Consider the following 20,599-nt stretch of genomic DNA (forward strand, 5'->3'; position numbering starts at 1 on the left):
AGATAGACTGGTGTAACTTTATTCCCGATCATCTGGTTCATGCATGCTGCTTCCCTGACGTCCATGTTTGGACGCAGTATCTTTTCCCTGAGTTACGGTCTTTGGACCTTTATTTATTTATTTTTCCAGGGATTGAAGTGTATATGTGAGGTGGGGATAGGTGTGGGTGGGGTTCATAACAGTCTGCATTGTTTTTTGGTGTTCTATATATTGTTGTGACATTTTACCTTTTCTATGATATGATAAAATTATATGATATCTTTTAGATATACCGTATATACTCGAGTATAAGCCGAGATTTTCAGCCCAAATTTTTGGGCTGAAAGTGCCCCCTCGGCTTATACTCGAGTCACGGTCGGCGGGTGAGGGGGAGAGGGCGCTGAGGCATACTTACCTAGTCCCGGCGATCCTGACGCTCCCCCTGCCCGTCCCACGGTCTCCGGGTGCAGCAGCTCTTCCCCTGTTCAGCGGTCACGTGGGACCGCTCATTAGAGAAATGAATAGGCTGCTCCACCTCCCATAGGGGCGGAGCCGCCTATTCATTTCTCTAATCAGCGGTGCCGGTGACCGCTGACAGAGGAAGAGGCTGCGGCACCGAAGACCAGCTGTCCGGGGGAAGGAGCGGGACGCCGGGAGCAGGTAAGTATTACATATTCACCTGTCCTCGTTCCACACGCCGGGCGCCGCTCTGTCTTTCCGGCGTCTCTCCGCACTGACTGTGCAGGTCAGAGGGCGCGATGACGCATATAGTGTGCGCGCCGCCCTCTGCCTGATCAGTCAGTGCGGAGAGAGAGACGCCGGGACGGGACATGAGGAGCTGCAAGCAAGAGACGTGAGTATGTGTTTTATTATTTTTATTGCAGCAGCAGCACAGCTATGGGGCAATAATGGACGGTGCAGAGCACTATATGGCACAGCTATGGGGCAATAATGGTGCAGAGCACTATATGGCACAGCTATGGGGCAATAATGGTGCAGAACACTGTATGGCACAGCTATGGGGCAATAATGGACGGTGCAGAGCACTATATGGCACAGCTATGGGGCAATAATGGTGCAGAGCACTGTATGGCACAGCTATGGGGCAATAATGGTGCAGAGCACTGTATGGCACAGCTATGGGGCAATAATGGTGCAGAGCACTATATGGCACAGCTATGGGGCAATAATGGTGCAGAGCACTGTATGGCACAGCTATGGGGCAATAATGGTGCAGAGCACTATATGGCACAGCTATGGGGCAATAATGGTGCAGAGCACTATATGGCACAGCTATGGGGCAATAATGGTGCAGAGCACTATATGGCACAGGTATGGGACAATAATGGTGCAGAGCACTATATGGCACAGCTATGGGGCAATAATGGACGGTGCAGAGCACTATATGGCACAGCTATGGGGCAATAATGGTGCAGAGCACTGTATGGCACAGCTATGGGGCAATAATGGTGCAGAGCACTGTATGGCACAGCTATGGGGCAATAATGGACGGTGCAGAGCACTATATGGCACAGCTATGGGGCAATAATGGTGCAGAGCACTGTATGGCACAGCTATGGGGCAATAATGGTGCAGAGCACTATATGGCACAGCTATGGGGCAATAATGGTGCAGAGCACTATATGGCACAGCTATGGGGCAATAATGGTGCAGAGCACTATATGGCACAGCTATTTGACAATAATGGTGCAGAGCACTATATGGCACAGCTATGGGGCAATTATGAACGGTACAGAGCACTATATGGCACAGCTATGGGGCAATTATGAACGGTGCAGAGCACTATATGGCACAGCTATGGGGCAATAATGGTGCAGAGCACTATATGGCACAGCTATGGGACAATAATGGTGCAGAGCACTATATGGCACAGTATGGGGCAATTATGAACGGTGCAGAGCACTATATGGCACAGCTATGGGGCAATTATGAACGGTGCAGAGCACTATATGGCACAGCTATGGGGCCATAATGAACGGTATGGAGCATCTATTTTTATTTTTGAAATTCACCGGTAGCTGCTGCATTTTCCACCCTAGGCTTATACTCGAGTCAATAAGTTTTCCCAGTTTTTTGTGGCAAAATTAGGGGGGTCGGCTTATACTCGGGTCGGCTTATACTCGAGTATATACGGTAATCAGTTTGCTCTTTTTGTCCTCCTGTTGTTATCTGAGTTAAAAGTTGACCAGCGATTTTTCAGTTTTACATTGCAAAACCATTTTATTTAGGGACCACCTCACATTTGAAGTAACTTTGAGGGGCCTATATGACAGAAAATACCTAAAAGTGACACCATTCTAAAAACTTCACCCTTCAAGGTACTGAAAACCACATTAATAAAGTTTATTAACCCTTCAGGTGCTTCACAGGAATTTTTTGGAGTCTGGAACGAAAAAATAAACATTTACTTTTCTTTCACAAAAATTTTCCTTTAGACCTATTTTTTTTTACTTTTGCAAGGGTAACAAGCAAAAATGGACCATAAAATGTGTTGTGCAATTTCTTCTGAGCATGTTGATACCCCATATGTGGGGAAAATCTGTTTGGGCACTTGGCAATGCTCGGAAAGGAAGGAGTGACATTTCACTTTTTGAATGTAAAATTTGCTGGCATAATTAGCGGACGCCATGTCATGTCTGGATTACATTTAGAATCGTGAAGAGAGCGGCTTGCGTAATCTATCACCCTCTCTCTCCTGTCCTGTATCTGTGACAACATAGCCCCAAGTCCCAGCAAACTCCCGTCAGTGTGCAGAAAAACCGGTTGAGAAAAGTCTGCATAGGCCAACACAGGAGCTTTCTTCAAATCTTGAAAAGCTTCCTCCTGATGTTCCTTCCAACGAATGCTCCAGTTCTATGCACCCAAGGGAACCCCTTTAAGCAGCTCCTGCAGCGGTCTTGCTCGGCGGACAAAATTCTTCACAAAACGGAGGTAATATCCAGTTAATCACAGAAACGCTCGGACATCTTTCACCGTCTCTGAAGTAGGCCAATCCTGTATCTCCGCTATCTTTTCTCGGGATGGTTTCACCCCGGCAGCAGAAACAACATGGCAGAAGTATTCAATCTGTGTGCGAAACAAATTATATTTTGGAGGTTTCACCTTTATTCCGTGCTTTGGAGGCGACTCAACACTTGTTCTAGCCGATATATTCCTCATTATAGCGTAGACTATAATGTCATCTAGGTAGATAAGTGTGGCTTCAAAATTTAAGTCACCCAGACACCTTTCCATGAGACGTTGAAAAGTTCCGCGGGCATTGGCCAGGCCAAACAGCATTCGGATAAGTTCAAACAGGCCCATGGGTAGAATGAAAGTGGTCTTTAGTCGATCCTGTTCGGACATTGGTACTTGCCAAAAACCGCTGCCGAGGTCCATTGTAGAAAAGAATTTGGCTTTTCCTAGCGTAGACAAGGATTCCTCAATCCTGGGCAAAGGGTATGAGTCTTTCATGGTACAAGCAATGAGTTTCCGGTAATCCACACAAAAATGCAGAGTCCCTTCCTTTTTCCACACCAGCACTATCAGAGCAGACCAGAGCAGCCCAGCATCTATCCCAACATGCTGTTCACCTCCTGGTACAGCTGTGGTGGGATTTGCCCATAGCTTTCTCTAATGGGTGTGGTATTCCCAGTAGATATCTTGTGTGTGATGGCCATGGTGCAGCCAAAATCATGTTCATGGTGAGCTAACACATCCTTATATCACCCTATCAGAGCTGCCACCGGTTACACCTGAGTCTCAGTGAGTCCAGCCAATTCAGCCCTCATTTGCTCCAGAATAAGCCGCCCATCCTGAATGTATTGGAGCTCTGGTGACAAAGAGGAGTTCACCGTCACAGTCCACGGATACCCTTGTTGCACCTCCAGCTGTACAAACTGAGATGGTACTATCTCTTCAAGCATACTCACAATCTGGGCTACTTCAAATTTGGGGAGGACTATGAATTCCTGATCCTCTAAATTGATGCAGTGTACAGGAACAGTCCCATCGCGTACAATGGCTAGCATACGGGCCACCAAGAATCCCGAGGGAAGTTGCCCCAAGAAGGAAGACTCAATTTTAATTTCAACTCCTTCTAAAGGTACGCGATCCCGGACGGGCAGAGTGAGTACTGTTTGTCCGGGTGGTAGAATGAGTTTGGAAGAAGCAGGAACAATCACTTTGCCTAACACTCCTCCTTCACGGCAAGTTTCTTGAGCTTGAGCTTCACGCACTAACTGGTGGAATAGTCTTCTTTGAGGCATATGTGGACTCCATTGCTTGAGAGTCTCATTGGAGGGTTCATTGATGAGGAGACTCCAAAATTCCTTCAAAACGTTCATCCCTAAAGTGACTGTATATCCGCTGCTCACTCCTCCCTGGGTTAGCACCACACCCTTTCGTTCCAGATCTTTTGCACAAATGGAGATTTGCATCCACATCACCCCTGCGATCGGGATGGGCAGTTGGTTGTCTGCCATCAACTTTATCACTGGTTCCCACTTGGGCCGCCTTGCTTGAGGAAAATGTCGCCGGAAGTACGCTTCTTGCATCGTTGTTACTTGTGAACCTGTGTCCACCAGGCAGCACACCGCACGACCATCAAATTTGGCCCAGACTAGAGGGCGCACTGACGCTAGACTTGAGGGACTTCCACTACTCCTCTGCATCTGTTCTGGCTCCAGGCGGCGTCCCCCAGACTTGGAGCCTTCTAGTTTAAAGGACGATGGGGTGGAACTCTTCCACAATGTGTACACATCCACGCTATATGTATACTTTTGCCACAATTAAAGCAAGTGAGAGGCCTCTGTCGATGAAGCATTCTAGTATGACAGCGGGACTCTGGGCCTTCCCTGTTTCCGGAAGCATTTGCGTCAGTCTCTTTTAACGTCAGCCAATTCTCCTTTAATATTCAGAAGTTCTCTCCTTAATTCTTCCACCCATTGGGGTTTGGTGATTGCATTCACAGTCACCTCCCCGCTCCGGACCTTCCCCACCGGGACTGTCACCCCCTGCTCTTGTTCATGCGTGCTTTTCCTCCTGACTGCCGACTCATGTCCCACTGCTGCTGCTCATATGAAAAGAGCAGTTGAGGCAACGTGTCCTTCTTCTGAGCTGCTCCCGTCCTGTCACATCAATGGTGCTCCTGCAGAGGGAGCGGCCCACGGCAAGGGGCGGCCCCTCTGGCAAATGCCAGAACTGCCCTATGGCCAGTCCGGCCCTGCACCCGCCCCAGCAGTCAGGTGCAAAAGTTTATTCCGGTCAGAAAGTGCTTCCCCTAACAACAATGGTGACAGACCCGACAGTTCCGGCCCGGACATGCTAGAGAGACTACTATTCTGGTCTATCTTCCTACATTGTGTGGTCTGATAAAACTAAAATTTAACTTTTGGGGCACATGACCATCGTTATGTTTGGAGAAAAAATCGAGAAGCTTGGAAGCCTAAGAACACCATCTAAACTGTGAAACACGGATGTGGCAGCATCATGTTGTGGGGTTGTTTTGCTGCTGGAGGGACTGGTGCATGTCACAAAATAGATAGCATCCTGAGAAAAGAAGATTATGTGGCAATACAGAAACAACATCTCAAGACATCAGCCAGGAAGCTAAAGCTTGGGCAGAAATGGGTCTTCCAAATGAACAATGACACTAAGCATACTGCCAAAATGTTAACAAAGTGGCTTAAGGATAACAAAGTCAATGTTTTGGAGTGGCAATCACAAAGCCCTGATTTCAATCCTATTGAAAATTTATGGGCAAAGCTGAAAAGGCAGGAGCGAGCAAGGTGATCTACAAACCTGGATCAGTTACACCAGTTTTGTCAGGAGGAATGGGCCCAAATTCGAACCAACTATTGTGAGAAGCTTGTGGAAGGATATCCCAAATGTTTGACCCAAGTCATTCAGTTTAAGGGCAATGGTGCCAAATACTAATGAAATGTATGTAAACATTTGACTTTGCAGTAAGTAATAAAAATTCCTTCAAACATTCTCTCTCTCATTATTCTGGCATTTGACAAATATTAATAATTATGGTAATCCTAATTGATCTAAAACGGGAAAGGTTTATTCTGATTTCATGTCAGATATTGAGAAAAACATGCATACTGTATGTGTCTTACTATATAGTGTATGTAAACTTCTGGTTTCAACTGTATATGTGTATACCGGTCAATTTTGGATATGTGGCCTATGCTCCTCTTGAGCATAGTGCAATGAGACACACAGACACACAGCAGGTTTTTAATTGCAGATGTCATTTACTCAAATTCAGGATGCTAAACACAGTGATTACAGTCAATACTGTGGCACACAGCTTGGTGGTCACAACGGATTGATAAATTCTGGTTACACATCATAGTTGGGGCACAGAGGAGGTTATAGAGTTCAAAACTCACAATAGGTATTCACCAGCAGCAAAAGCAACAGTCTAATTTCAAACTACACAGTGCATCGCAATTTACATAATGAACTATGGTATGTGATTTATAGTATTCAGCTGCAGTATTCACATTCTTATCCAGGATGTAGCCAATTGTACTCACTTAGAATATAGGCTTAGATCTGCAAGCCATCTACAGCTTGCAGTATATAGAGCTGCTGCTCTATACATGGAGCAATCATTCAAGTAGGTCCATACATGCATTGTACCTCCCAGACTTTTCCACAGGTCTGTCCATTTTGTCAAAGTTGCTTCAAAATGGAGTCCAAACATCAAATGTCCCCAATTTTTTGGCAATTCCTGGACAAAAGGTTTCATGAATAGGGCCAAAGTATGTAATAATTAGTTCATATACTTTACTACTCAATATTGCTTCGTTGCGAAAAATAAGTCTAAAAGGAAGCTGGAAGAGTCCACAAAAGGTAAAAGGGTAAAAGGTCCAGTAACTAATAGTGTTGAGCATTCCGATACCGCAAGGATCGGGTATCGGCCGATATTTGCTGTATCGGAATTCCGATACCAAGTTCCAATATTTTTGTGATATCGGAAATCGGAATCGGAAGTTCCCAGTGTATGGTTCCCAGGGTCTGGAGGAGAGGAGACTCTCCTTCAGGCCCTGGGATCCGTATTCATGTAAAAAATAAAGAATTAAAATAAAATATATGTATATACTCACCCCTCCGGCGGCCCCTGGACCTTACCGATGTAACCGGCAGCCTCCGTTCATAAGAATGAGGAGTTTAGGACCTGCGATGACATCGCGGCTTGTGATTGGTCGCGTGAGCGGTCACATGAGCGGTCACGTGACCAATCACAAGCCGCGACGTCATCGAAAGTCCTAAACTCCTCATTCTTAGGAACGGAGGCTGCCGGTTACATCGGTAAGGTCCAGGGGCCGCCGGAGGGGTGAGTATATCCATATTTTTTTATTTTAATTCTTTATTTTTTACATGAATATGGATCCCAGAGCCTGAAGGAGAGTTTCCTCTCTCTCAGACCCTGGGAACCATCCAGGATAGCTTCCGATACTTGTGTCCCATTGACTTGCATTGGTATCGGGTATCGGTATCGGCGATATCCGATATTTTTTGGATATCGGCCGATCCCATCCGATACCGATACCTTTGAGTATCGGAAGGTATCGCTCAACACTAGTAACTAATAATTGCAAAATGAAAAATGTTATCCACTCATCGGTCATCCCTCAGCTTCATGTAGTTAAGGTAAAAAGGTTTGTTCTAAGTAGACCGCATTTCTCTCACATGTGATACCTCTCCTGCCTCATATAAATCAATAAACAGAACATACTTGTAGGGTGAAACAGCAGACCAATCCCCACTCTACAATCTGATTCTGATAATGTGACAATTTAGAAAACATACAATTCGTTATTTTGTTTTTTCACATATTTTATTATGAATTTACAAGATTTGATAAAATTTAGGATATGTCAGCATCACGACCGGACAGAGAGAGAAGAGGGACTCCTTACAGCTCATCATAGTGCACCTGTTTTGGAGGTATAAGTAGGCCTATTTACCTCTCGAGCCCCTGTGTGGCTGCACAGGTTTCACCAATGGTGTGTTCACCCCTGGTAAGCACATAAACCAGAGATTATATTAGTGATGAGCGAGTATACTCGTTGCTCGGGTTTTCCCCAGCACGCTCGGGTAGTCTCCGAGTATTTGTGACTGCTTGGAGATCTAGTTTTTGTTGACTCGGCTGCATGATTTACAGCTGGTAGCCAGCCTGAGTACATGTTGCCTGGTTGCTAGGGAATCCTCACATTTAATCAAGCTGTCTAGTAGCTGCAAATCATGCAGCTGTGGCAAGGAAAACTAAACCTCCGAGCTTGGAGACCACCCAAGCTTGCTCTGGAAAACCCGAGCAACGAGTATACTCGCTCATCACTAATTATCATATAGATAATTAAAGGAAGCTGCATTATTCTGAGCAGAAATCCGCAGTCTTGTGAAAGAGTTCCATTTTGGGTTTTCCCTTCTTCTAGGTTAGATTTTATTAAAACTTAAAATTTGGACAGATTTTAAAGTGAAATAGTAAGAGACCTGCAAAGTAATCAATACTTACCAAAATGATAATGTTTTAAGAAATTCTGTTAAGTCTTATTTTTGTCCAATTTATATCATCTTATCACAAATTTGCTAAACAAGAATCAGTTTCAAATATTTTGCCAATAACAATATATTCTAAAGCTTTTTGAAACCAAGTATAGAAGAATCCGTATATTAAAGGATTTAATGTTGAATTAAAATACCCAAGTCAGTTGAAGGCATTAAACAGCATTTCTGGAGTAGAAAAGTTGATAAATGGGTCTGCCAGGATATTAATAAAGACAGGCAGCCAACACATAATAAAGACCCTAATTACAATGCTCAATGTCTTTCAGCTTGGAAACTTGAGATGAGACTTCTGTCACATTTGCAGATGCACATTTCATAATTTGTGCATGCCTTTGAGACACTATAAATATCTTAATGTAAATGTCAACCATAACTGAACCAGGAGCAATAAAAAATGTAAAAAACATAACCAATGACCACAATTTATTAAATGTAATTGGACATAAATTAAAACCTTCCACCCGCAGCTCATATCCAGCAACTCCAGATACATGGGAGTTTGTTATGACAACTGTAAATGCAAATGGAGCGCCCCCATGGGCAAGGGGTACTCGGTACCGGGTCCTTCGGTTCTCAGGGGGATGTCACGGTGGCTGACCCGTTCCATGGCCCTTGGGACGTCCATGTTAAAGGGAAAGGTCTTTAAAGAGATATGTTCGTGATGCCACCTGTGGTATTCGGTCAGGGTGACCAACGCTGCTTTAAGGGGTCCGCTGGGGTGATGTTATGGCAGCTAGATGGTATACCTTCCCACAGGTGAAGTATGTCCCCAGGGCTTCCCAGTGTGTAGATGGTGGATGGTGTGAGGCGCAGTGAAGAACGAGGATACAAGGTTGCAGTCTCTTTACCTTTTTACTGAAGGCTTCAGCATCCACAGTCCATAGCACAGACCACAGGGCAGGCAGAGTCCGGCCACTTTGGAGGCAAATCCAGAGCCCCCTTATCCAGATAGAAATCAGTAGCTTTCCTCTAGCTCCGTGTGTTGTAGTACCTTACTGCCAAGCTTCTCATAAGATCCTCACAACTGTTGAAGATGCTACAGATGCTATGTCTCTCTCTGTCCCCCAGATGGATAGGACAAACCCGTATGACCGGTGGCTTGAGGCTTTTTACAGGGACTCTATCATGCCCCAGCCTCTCGTGGATTCCACCTTGCCTCCTGGGTTTAGGGCGGGCAGATAACATGAAACTAGCTGTCCTGCCGGTCTCTGAAGCTAAGCATAAAGGACTGTTGCTCCCTCGGTGTTCTGGCTACCGGGATCCTGCGCCTCAGAAGGAGGCAGCCTGTGCAGGGCAGAACTCCTCTGATATCCACTCCTTTGCTACAAGTTCTTTGCCCTCTCTACAATACAGTTCTCTTTCAATGACTCTTTCTGGAAGCTGCCGCACTCAGGGCAGGCGCAGCTCCATGTCCTTCTGTCTCAGCCTCTAACAGGATCCCACCCCTGTCAGAGACCAGCTACCTGAGCAAAGCTCAGCCAGCAACTGACTAACTTCCTATCCAGGCAACCAGTTTTACCTAAGTGTGAGGAGTGCCCTAATAAATAGGAGCAGAGCTCCCCCTGGTGGCCTGGAGTGCGAAATGTGTTGTATGTTTGTGATACCTGGATTCAGTTGTCCTTCATTGCCTCCAAACGTAACATCACTCCCCCTAGAGGAAAATGATATTACTGCAACGACCAGGACCCTGGGGCGCTGCACAAACATAGCTGGTAGAGACCAGCAAACGAATACCATATTCTTTATGACAGAGATTGCTATTTTATTGGGGTAACGGAGAGGATCACAGCATAAAACCTATCAATGGCAATGCAGCAGAGATGGAAAATAGAGATTACACTCAGCATCAAATCAAAACTATACTAGAATTTGCAAAATAGTTTCCCAAAAATCCAACATCTTTCCACAGAACTTACCATACTATACGGCATTACTATCAGGCCAACCAAGCAATCGGTGACAACCATAGAATGAATAAGGAGATTGGTTGAGGAGAAGTAACTTAAAATGACTGATAGAAATGATGATACCCAGATTACCAAAGATAGTGGCAGTTATTGGGATGACAAAAAAATGTACATGTACAACAAAAGGCCTGTTTTGGGGGCAAAAAGCAATGTGTTTTCATATTGCAAACTCTCTGGATTAATAATGGATTTATTAATGTGATTGATCTTCTATAAAAGTGAAAATTAATAGAGTGAATAGAAGAACAGAGCACTTTAGTTAAAGGAAATATATAAAAAAGTGTGATGAAAAGTTAAAAAATAAATTGAAACACACACACATTCCTCAATATTGAGAAAATTACAACATCAAGAAGGAAAAGTCATGGAATCATAATGGATAAATGGAAGCAAAAAGTTCAAAATATCTCAATTTATTCAGTGCATGGCTTGGCATGCTGTCAGTGAGTATATTAATGGGTAGTTGAGGAGTGTTGTACCACAATGATAGCACTTGGGCACTCGGATCATCAAGATCCACTGCTGGCAGCTTCCATTGCAATTGTTGACCAATGACATCCTAGAAGTGCTCAATAGGAGACAAGTCTGGAGATACTGTAGTCCATGGTAGCACATTTTGGGAACACAAGCAGCACACAGTAGCATGATCAAGATATAGCTTGGTGTTGTGTTGAAAAACAACTCCAACAATGACTTTCAATAAGCTGCGAAATACAGTAGTTTAAAATGGAGCAAATGTGCCAAAATCAATCTTATGAAAAGCTCTGGTTTACAAAACATTGGTCACTAGAAAAGGCGTCATTACTAAAAAGCATGCTCCTAATATGCTAAAAGGCATATATGTCAGTGACCCATTTTTAATGTTTGAAACAGTTTTTTTTATTTTGATAATATCAAGAGAGATGTCCAAACAAAAACTTCAGTCTATAATATGACGAAGACCCAATTTTATCAGACTGCACTTACAAATGTGCACCTTCTTACCTTTCCTATTCGCTTGACATGTCTCTGTATGAGTGATGTGAGATTACCAGATTTAAAAATATTTTCATGGTACTGTGTGAAGAGTTGTTTCTGCTATGTGTGGCTTTATGTCAGTATAAGCAAGGATAATAAAAATAGTGCATGCTATGTGGTCATTCTGTGGTTGAGATGTGAGTTAAAGTCTATGTTTTTAGTAGCATGATATAGTAATTCAATGAATTTGTATGCAAAAAATAAGAAACCTAAACAACATTTGCAAAAGCATAATAGTGGACAAATCTGTACAAACTATAGCAGAGTAGTTAGAACCAGGTACCGAGGGCTTATCTTGTTTATAACATAATTATTGCATTTTAGGATTGGTCTCTTCTTTCAAGTCACCTGAAGAAAAGACCAATCTGTCAGAGAGATGAGCTGATCAATATGGGGAGGAACAAGTTTGAGTACAATTTTCTGAAATTCACGGTTTAACATTAATGCAAACATTTGGGTTTCGGTTCGCAGTTCGCAAAAAAAACTTGTCAGGCACCATTTCCCACAATGCTGAAGCATCAGAGAGCAGGCAAACATCATTTTGCATAGCCACACGGGCCTCCCCATACTGTCCTGCAGTTAGAAGAAAAACAGCACTTAAACTGCATGACTGAAAGAACTTTTCTTGGTGCAAAAATAGCATATGGTTGTTTTATTGGACAACGCATTTCTATTCCATACGAGCATCTTTTTCAAGTAAATAGAAACCCAACAGATAAAAAAGACACCAGTACATTGTATAAATATGAATTCCAACAAAAGAACCATCTTCTATTTGTTTTCACCAAGAATTCTCTTCCAGCAGCCTATTTAAAGTGTTTTGTTTTTTGTCTCCCCCATAAAGCAACAGCACCCTTTCAAACCACATGTTACCACTCTTTGCTGAAGGTGAGCGTTACCATATTACTTTCTATCCTTTCTAATAATGTCAAAAAAATTTTGTGCGCTCTTTCCCCACACAGCTTTTATAAACTTATGGATTATCATATTGTATACATATCTCTCACGATCTCCACACTGTCCTTGTCTGCTATGTTACCATTGTGTGGAGACTGTCAGTCTGTTTTGGTTGTGCTGGTTCTGGGCTGCAATCACCTGTGTTCACTTCTCTTGATTAGTCCTCTACTTAAGCATGCTAGCTCCTCCATCCAGTGTCAATCGTACACTTGCTGCTGCCTGTGTAAGTCTGATCTCTCTTTGCTCTGCGCCTGACCCAGCCTGACTTTATTCCCTTCCTGGACTTAGACTCTTTGTTTGTGAGCTGACTTCTCTTTTGCCTGCTCCCTGTAAACTACACTGCTCAAAAATATAAAGGGAACATTTAAACAACAGAATATAACTCCAAGTAAATCAAACTTCTGTGAAATCAAACTGTCCATTTAGGAAGCAACACTGTTTGACAATCAATTTCACATGCTGTTGTGCAAATGGAATAGACAACAGATGGAAATTATTGGCAATTATCAAAACACACTCAATAAAGGAGTGGTTCTGCAGGTGGGGACCACAGACCACATCTCAGTAGCAATGCTTTCCGGCTCATGTTTTGTTCACTTTTGAATGTTGGTTGTGCTTTCACACTCTGGTAGCATGAGACCGACTCTACAACCCGCTCAGGTAGTGCAGCTCATCCAGGATGGCACATCAATGCGAGTTGTGACAAGAAGGTTTCCTGTGTCTGTCAGCGTAGTGTCCAGAGGCTGGAGGCGCTACCAGGAGACAGATCAGTACACCAGGAGACATGGAAGGGGCAACAGGAGGGTAACATTCCAGCAGCAGGACCACTAACTCAGTCTATGTGCAAGGAGGAACAGGAGGAACTTCCAGAGCCCTGCAAAATGACCACCAACAGGCCACAAATGTGCATGTGTCTGCCCAAACGGTTAGAAACTGACTCCATGAGGATGGACTGAGGGCCCGCCATCCACAGATGGGGGTTGTGCTAACAGCCCAACACTACGCAGGATGCTTGGCATTTGCCACAGAACACCAGAATTGGCAAATTCACCACTGGCACCCTGTGCTCTTCACAGATGAAGGCAGGTTCACACTGAGCATATGTCACAGACGTGACAGAGTCTAGAGACACCATGGAGAGTGATCTGCTGCCTGCAACATCCTTCATGACCGGTTTGGCAATGGGTCAGTAATGGTGTAGGGTGGCATTTTGTAACGCCGTTGGGTTTATACTTTGTTTCTTCAGCGTTACTTTTGCATGTCTCTGCTTTAACCCTTGCTCCTCTCCCCCTAACTTGCAGGGATACTGTAGTCTGTTACCTGGATGGATGCGGCTCAGTTCCCTGTGCTGCTGCGTAGCTGTACATGTGCTGTGATGTCTTTGCTCTGCTGCATGACCACTCGCATGTGCGGTCCCTGGCTGCCGCTGTGGAAGCTATCCGTGACTTGCAAGGTCCTCTGCAGCTGGTGCATGACTTTCAATGTGTGTTCAGGCTAGCAGTCACTGCCAGATGCCCTAAGCCACAGTTCCTGTGCTGTCTGTGCTGTAATGGTTTCTGTTTGTGCTTAGGGTGTGCGCGGCCACACCTACCCTGCTTTTATTAGGGTTTGAGTGAGCACCTGTGTTGCTTCCTCAGCCTATTGCTGAGGGGCAGCTCCTATATAAACTCCCTCTTCCCTGTTGGGCATTGCCAGAGCATTGCATTGTGTTTCTGTGTCTTGCCTTGTGAGTTAGGTATCCAGCTCCTGTTCTGTCTGCAGTATGTTCTGGGAGAGCTGATACCTGTCTTCCGCCTATCCTGGAGGCTGCATACCCAGATCCATTTGCGTTTTGTTTTTCCGCCTAATCTGGGGGCAGAGTACCCAGACCTGCCTATTCTGGAGGCTGCATATCCAGATCTGTTTGTGTTTTGTTTTTCCGACTAATCTGGGGGCAGAATACCCAGACCTGCCTATCCTGGAGGCTGCATCTCCAGTGCCTGACCCTGCCTGAACTGAGTCCTCTGCTATGTTGCTGAAGTCCTTTTGTGTCTGGCACCCTGTACCCAGTGACTGAACTTCCTGGGCTCATCTTTTAAAGATGGAGTCTGGTGTTTATACTGAGCCCTAACTATGCTGTGCTCAGCCTGTTATGTGGGCTAACCCGTCTGGCCCAGGTCCAGTCCGGCGGCGCTTACACTATCACGCTTGAGTTCCTTCCTTGGTCCGATGCCCGGAGCCTGACGGCCGTAGCTAGGGACCTGATGACCACTGCTACCTGATCATGTGCCATCTGAGTCTCAGCCGATGACCTGGGCTGCCTCGCCAGTGTCCGAGATGTCTATCCGGTATTCTTGATGTCCTGATGCCCTGCCTGTATCCTGATGTCCTGATGTCCTTCTTGTGTCCAATGTCCTGATGTCCTGGGCTGCCATGCCAGTGTCCCGGATGTCTATCCTGATGTCCAGCCTGTGTCCTGATGTCCAGTCTGTGTTCTGATGTCCAGTCTGTGTCCAATGTCCTGATGTCCAGCCTGTGTCTGATGTCCTGCCTGTGACCCGATGTTCCACCGGTTCCCCGGGGTCCACCCTGTGATGAATCACACACATCCTCTTGAGAAAGCATCTATACAAAAAAGCTAAACGTACTTTGGGTTTTTTTTCGAGTCCTGTCCGGCGATGCTAACCCTCCAACTTATATACTGGTAAGCGCTATTTACCTGCATCTATTTATACTATTTTTGGACTATTTGGTCACAATTACTGCTAGTATTGATCCTATTAGATAAACGCTCCCTGTTTACTGTTGGTGGGTGCACAGCATCGGTAATCCTTCAGCATTATCCTTGTGCACTTTATCCTGTGTTTTTATTGTCTACATTTATTATTTACTTTTGTATACCTATTAATAAAGTATCTTTTTAATTATATACTCCTTTTTCTCTGTATTTCATTACAGGGTGGGCCATTTATATGGATACACCTAAATAAAATGTTAATGGTTGGTGATATCAACTTCCTGTTTGTGGCACATTAGTATATAGGAGGGGGAAAACTTTTAAAGATGGGTGGTGACCATGGAGGCCATTTTGAAGTCAGCCATTTTGGATCCAACCTTATTTTTTTCAATGGGAAGAGGGATATGTGACTTATCAAACTTATTGAGAATTTCACAAGAAAAACAATGGTGTGCTTGGTTTTAACATAACTTTATTCTTTCATGAGTTATTTACAAGTTTATGACCACTTATAAAATGTGTTCAAAGTGCTGCCCATTGTGTTGGATTGTCAATGCAACCCACTCTTGACACACTGACAGCAACTCCGCAGAAGAAATGCTAGCACAGGCTTCCAGTATCCGTTGTTACAGATGCTGCACAGCATAGACAATTGCCTTCAGATGACCCCAAAGATGAAAGTCTAAGGAGGTCAGATCAGGAGACCTTGGTGGCCATTCAACTGGCCCACGACGACCAATCCACTTTCCAGGAAACTGTTCCTGTAGGAATGCTCGGACCTGACACCCATAATGTGGCGGTGCACAATCTTGTATCCCAAGTTGACATTTTATTGCGGTGATACAAATCTGTCTGCAAACCTAACGCACATTAACATTTTTTTTTTCTTTTAATTTAGTGGCGTTGAAATTGTTCTGTGTGTTGAACTGTTGCACATTAAAATTAATTAATTTTTTTACAGACGTGCTACAGCAGCCGTGATAAGAGTTTGAAATTGTTTTGAGCCTATCTTCTTGATTATATGCATCTTTGGCATCCAATTTCTCACAGGCATCTTTTATGCCTAGCTTGAGACACACATCTGTTACACCTATCTTCTGATGATCATCAAACGCTCTCTGGTAATTGGTGTTGGTTAAATGAGTAATCATTGTAGGCTGGATCCTGGACCTTGTACTTCCCTTAGCCGCCTTGTTATTGATCCTATTGTACAATCCCATTCCCGCAGTCGTCATGCCCCTTTTGCTGATCAGTTCATGTAACAACACATCGGCCATATTTCTCTGGCAAACCTGCACTTTACCAGTGGCAACTGTAGGAAAGAGGGCGTTCCAATGCCACGGACAATATTTAGATTATACAGGCCTCATCCACACTAAAAATATTTCTTTTTAATGTTACTAACGTGATACAGAAGGTGAGACCTCAGTTTGAAATTATTTTGAGCATCTAGTCAATGTTATGCAGGCCTCATCCACACACAAAATAATCTACCACTAACATCATACAGAAAGGGACATCACACTTTGAAATTTTTTGGAGCAGATCTTTTTTGTCATACAGGCGTCATCCACACTGAAACAATTCTTTCTCCTTTGATTAATGAGATTTATCAAACCATATTTCACCTTCTAATTTTTGTGTTGCTGAAATTCAGCTGTGTGCAGAGGTTGTGCAGAATAAAAAATATAATTTTTAGTTGCTAATAGTGTGTTCCTAGCACACTATCTGAGCAATATGACTGGGAAAAAGCGAGGTTGTGGTAGAAGGGGGATTAGACTTGGTGTTTGAGGTGTATGTGGGGTAGGTGTTAATGTTTCTGAAAGCACTAGTGAACCAACAATGTGATGTCCTTTCCAAAGACAACTGACAAATTTTGCTATTGGATGTTGTAGTTTTTTGGGTGCTGCATTGTTCTCATGTAATTGCGGTCTCTGATATCTTTAGTGGGCCTTATGTGCCTGATGTTGCTGCTGCTGGAGATGTTAACACTAATTTGTGGAAATGTGAACAGTCCTGCTTGGGTGTCCTTCTGCTGGGTTGGTGTACTGGAAGACCTGTGTTCCCTATTAGACTATTTCTAGTGTGGTGAAATTGATGTTACTTTGTTGGTGTCTGTCAATAAATGTTTGTAGCTGTGTAGATTCCTGGTTGGGTCTCCTTCATGTGTATTGCCTGTAGCAGAAGGCCTCCGATACCAGCAGTCCTCCACTCTCTTTGAGTCAACTTCCCCGTAATACTGTAAGCAGGTAACAGGATGAAGGAAGGCATAGAATGTAGAGCAAGGGTTAACAATAATGCAGTTTACTTGTAACAATTGAGAACTCCTCGCAGGGAGACAACAGGTAATTAACAAATGGAATTGCAATATAGCACAAGTCTTATTATCAAATTTATCATGACTCCAATGTCCCTCAGCCGCATGCAGTCTGATGAGGGTTGTAGTCCCAGCAGCGGGTGGCAAGGCGTCTTCAGGCATTTCCCGCAAACACACAAACAAGCTACTGGCAGCAATGGGTGGTCTTCGGTTTTACCCGTTGAGCCCCTAGTCCATTAATCCGTAGAACCGAAGAGGGTAACACCAAGGAAGTCTCTACCTGGTGCTTGCTCCGCTGCATACCGGTCCATAAAGGGGAATACAGCTCACGATCTGTCACCTGGCACCCGTTCCTTGCTGCAAGCACCTCACACTGTCTGGCAGTGCACCTGATGCTTTGTGCGCTCCCTGTTCCCATGGGGCCTTCACATAACCCCGGATGGGTCTCATCTCCATGCTCCCTCTGTGTCTGCAGAGCGGGGCACACACCTGTCTCTACTCTCAGCCAGCAGGAAACTTCTTTCTCTTCCCGCTTCCTGCTTCCTGCTCTCTCCTCCCTCTGCTCGCCACGCCCCTTCTCACCAGGTCATCAGTCCTGTCCAGTTCTCCATTCTTTCCCTCCTGGCAACACTGGACCCAGCCCTGACAGTTGCGGACCCGGCATGTCACAGGTACCAGCAGCCCAGTCTTCCTCCTTACATTACTATTCTTACATTGTTCTGGCAATAGTAGAGTGTGGATGAGCATCAATTTCATTTTTTTTGTTTGTTTTATCACTTACATAGCGCAAATAATTCAACATTCGCTTTACAGATATCACTAGCACTGTCACCATTGGGACTCACACTCTAAATATACTATCTGTATGTCTTTGCAGTATGCGGTGAAAAATAATTACTGGGACTAAATCCTCGCAAACACGGAAAGAACATACAAACTCTTTGCAGATACTGTCCTTGGTGGAGTTGGAGCACTGGACTACAGCACTGCAATGCTCCTAATGTTTTTTGCGCTGACAACTGAACTATCCTCCCACCTCTTCTCTTGCTCCCTCTTTGACCGCTTACAATCTGGCTTCAGACCGCACCATTCCACTGAAACTGTCCTAAATAAAGTCACCAACGACCTACTGACCACCAAATGTTAGCTACTTGAGTTTGTCCTACCTCCTTCTCTGGAACCTGGCATCTGCCTTTGACACAGTGGACCATTCCCTCTTACTGACTTTCTGATCTGTTCACATTACAGACTTGGCCCTTACCTAACAGACAGGACATTCAGTGTCTCCCAATCACACACCGCCTCCTCATCTCGCCTCCATTGACAGTAATGGCATTTGGTTAGGTTCGTCAAATATTCATTGATATATTTTGGCAAATATTGCAAATTCGGCGATCGTAATCCAAACCGAACATTGAAATATTTGCTCATCTCTATACAAGAATAAAAATTAAATTTTTTATGAATAAATGCACATACCACATACTTTTAAGCATATTGCAAGGAACTAGGACAATGATTGATTATTCGTAAATGTTTTATTCTCTTCGATGACTACGACCATACTTATGACAGTGAGTATAGTAATGTATGCCATCTATAAATACAAAATTATAAAGACATAATATACATTACTATTCACTAACCCCATAATCCAAAGTTAAGTAGGCAATTAAATAGCACTTCAGTCATAGATACTTATGTGAGTTACCTAACAAGGCACGAAGTGATGCATAAGAAGGTGAATACATTTTTTTTTCTTTATTGAGAAAATATTTTAAAATCAAACAACATTAAAAGACAGGAAGATGGAAAAAATGGCACCTCCATAGAAGTCAGGGTGTGACACAAAAGATGATAACGTTTTTTAAGGATTTTTTTCCTTGTAGGATATGTCCGCACATACTGTATAAAGTATTCCTATAGGAAGGTTATGTGGGCTTGCTAATATGGGTGGACATGAAAAATGTCTCTTTAAGTCTAAGTTCACATTTGCGTTGTGCGCCGCAGCGTCGGCGCCGCAACGCACAACGCAAACAAAAACGCAGCAAAACGCATGCACAACGCTGCGTTTTGCGCCACATGCGTCCTTTTTTTCATTGATTTTGGACGCAGCAAAAATGCAACTTGCTGCGTCCTCTGCGCCGGACGCGGGCGCCGCAGGGACGCATGCGGCTCAAAACGCAAGTGCGACGCATGTCCATGCGCCCCCATGTTAAATATAGGGGCGCATGACGCATGCGGCGACGCTGTGGCGCCCGACGCTGCGGCACCGACCGCAAATGTGAACGTAGCCTAATACCCTTTGCAGTCCTATATCTTAAAAAGGTAAACTTAACCAGCAGAATATAATAATCCCCTCACATCAGGAAATATATATTTTTGAAAAGCAGCTTATGTCATATTTATACTCAAATCGACAGTGACCTGATGTAAGAATGATACATATTCATATGAAGCAAAAGGAACATCAATGCTATGCATTTTTCAAGCAGTCACTAGATGGCAATATAGTATAAGACATGGGAAAAGTAGTGGGTGCAGTGAAATCCAAATGAATGTGAATGTAAATAAGGCCGATCATAAAGCTGTTAAATATTACCTGAGTTTTGGGAGGTGGAAAAAGGTGCAGCATATGGAGGAAAAGTGTCAAATTCTGCGCCCCAGGGCGCTATGCTTGAAAAATGCATAGCATTGTGGAATTATATACTTAACAAAAAAGTGTGAAACAACTGAAATTATGTCTTATATTCTAGGTTCTTCAAAGTAGCCACCTTTTGCTTTGATGACTGCTTTGCACACTCTTGGTATTCTCTTGATGAGCTTCAAGAGGTAGTCACCGGAAATGGTTTTCACCATTCTTGAAGAAAACCTGTTGGAGTCTGCAAAACACCTGAGACTGGGACGGAGATTTGTGTTCCAACAAGACAATGATCCCAAACATAAAGCAAAATCTACAATGGAATGGTTCACAAATAAACGTATCCAGGTGTTAGAATGGCCAAGTCAATGTCCAGACCTCAATCCAATCGAGAATCTGTGGAAAGAGCTGAAAACTGC

At 44.0% G+C, this 20,599-nt stretch overlaps 1 pseudogene; it reads right to left on the bottom strand.

Moving 5' to 3' along the window:
* Nucleotides 1-8,575: 8,575 nt before the first annotated feature.
* Nucleotides 8,576-20,599, bottom strand: part of LOC143803922 (trace amine-associated receptor 3-like) — a 63,608-nt pseudogene continuing 51,584 nt past the window's right edge.

Source organism: Ranitomeya variabilis, chromosome 2 (genome assembly GCF_051348905.1).
Source record: "Ranitomeya variabilis isolate aRanVar5 chromosome 2, aRanVar5.hap1, whole genome shotgun sequence".
Taxonomy (NCBI): domain Eukaryota; kingdom Metazoa; phylum Chordata; class Amphibia; order Anura; family Dendrobatidae; genus Ranitomeya; species Ranitomeya variabilis.